We start from the raw sequence: 2,517 nt of genomic DNA on the forward strand, positions 1-2,517 counted from the left end.
GTACCTACTCAATCATTCATCACTTTTTACAAATACCAAGATGGATCCATGAGTTCCAACTTCCAAGCTGATCTCAACATTTCTTAGACCAACTTTTCTTACTAATATTATTGAATACACTATTTCTAAGAAGTTTTAAGCGAAGCAACCATGTCTAAACCAATCAGAACGGCTCTTATTAATGGCAAACGAAGCGTGCTTCACTGAGATAGTTCTAAATTATTTAAATGCGACCCTCAATGTTAAGTATAGAAAATCATATTTGCATGAGAAATATTTTGATATTATGGATGCATTCTTAAATTTATTGAAATTATGGATGCATTTCTAAAATGTAGAAATCACTCAATGACTGTCGCCTAGCAGGCTTTGAAAGTTGAAGTCTAGTTGTATTCACTTTCTAATTTTTCAAGTCGGTTTACAATAGATATTTTACATACGATAACGTTCTCCTTTCACATCTTGACAACTAAGTATCAGAAACTTTGTAGACTTCTTCTTTTGCAATGAGTTTCCAGTATCAATTAGCCTTCAGAGGCATAATATAAAAATTTCCTCATGATCCACCGATCTAATTTTGAAATCCTCGTTTCACTACCATAATGGGATTTCCAATGTTTTTTGAAATTTAAATTTTATAGGCTATTTGAATATTGATCCATATACATTAAATTTTTATTGGTTTTCAAGATTTTTTCCAGTCTGTTTTTTCATTCTCTAATAGTGGCTGATATGAAACTTCACATAACCCTTTCTAACACTGATATTTGAAGTTTCCGACCACTCAAATATCATGATCTAGGCCTATCAAGATTCTAATTTTATGTGTGAAATAGTTATTTGTATAAATCTAGAGTGGAAAGTACCGCTTTTTCTCCCTGAGGGGAAAAGTTTGAAGCACGAGGAGAAGCCGAGGGCAACAATTTCCCTGAGGGGGAAAAAAACATTTTTCACTCGTGATGTACACAACATTTTTTTTCCTCCACATACATTTTTTTATAAAAACTGCAAATCAAATAATCTTAATAACTCACGTTAATGGTGACAATGTTTTCTTTTGCAACATAACCTAAAATCTAAAACCTAAAAACCGGTCATCTGGTTGGTACTGCCGATTGCGCTATCTATCGGCAAAAGTTGTAACAATTATTTGCTGTCCGACTATCAACAATGGCTGACTCCAGTTCGCGCGTTTCAGATTGGAATTGCAGATGAAAAATATTATTTATTTCAGACTGGGATCTTTGAGGTGATTTCTGCACTTATATGTGAGAGCTGTAGACTGACTGAGAGTACTGATTTGTTTTTGCTGCTGCAATACATTCATTACAAAAAAAGTAATGGCACCTGTAGTACAATGCAGTTGATTTCTATATCCATACTTTTCAACACCCACACTTTTGGGTACTGTCTTTACCACTCGCTCATAACGAATTCCAGAGTACAATTGAAAATTATTATTGAAAAAGCCATTTTGTTTACATACTCATTCCTATAGATTTGACATCATCAGGTTGGAGTACATCCGTCACACTATATGGCAATGAATGCTAGTTGACGCCAACCAGTTTCGGTTGACATCTTATCAATTTTTCAAAACTTTTTTAACGGTACACGAAATCTCGTATGCATTCATATAATTCAGTAAACACTTTTGAATGCTGAACAATATGACTAGCTATATTTTATCAGTAGTTAGATAATTCTAACAATAGTAATCTATTTTGCAATAAGCAGCTTGATCTCATATAATAATCTATCAATATTTTACATTATATTGATTATTATTATTCAAGAAGATGAGAAACATTCTTTCCAGTTCTTTCAACATTCTCTCTAGTTCGATTAATCTATCAATATTTTACATTATATTGATTATTATTATTATTCAAGAAGATGAGAAACATTCTTTCCAGTTCTTTTAACATTCTCTCTAGTTCGATTAATCTATCAATATTTTACATTATATTGATTATTATTATTATTCAAGAAGATGTGAAACATTCTTTCCAGTTGTTCATGTTAGTATTTGAAGCATTAACTGCAGACGTTTACCTATTAGAATCTGCTTAAAAATGCAATTCTCCATAGGCATTTAGCGTTGAGTTGTGCTTCCATCGATGTAAATGACGGGTGTGTTCTCAGTAGTGAAACCGCGCACCAGTGAAGCGTGTCTGATCAGGTTGAGAGTTATGAGCTCATAGGTGCGCCTGCCGCATCTTGGAGCGGATGCCGAGTCAGCGTCTCACCTTATTTGATGGGCGTGTATTGGCCTGGAGAAAGAGACGCCTGGTGTCGGCAGCGGAGCGTCTCACTTCACTTAATCGCTCATCTCCATTTCACACTTGGTCGTTGATATGCTCAGCTCAGCTCCAGTTCCAGCATCGATACCTAATACATGCGCTCCTTCACACCAACATGCATAATTGCTAACACTCCAATGAGCCTAATTCATACCACTGAACCAATATAATTCACCAACTACGATATTATTATTATCTCGTCTTAATCACAGAC

This window comes from Nilaparvata lugens, chromosome 1 (assembly GCF_014356525.2).
Source record: "Nilaparvata lugens isolate BPH chromosome 1, ASM1435652v1, whole genome shotgun sequence".
Classification (NCBI taxonomy): Eukaryota; Metazoa; Arthropoda; class Insecta; order Hemiptera; family Delphacidae; genus Nilaparvata; species Nilaparvata lugens.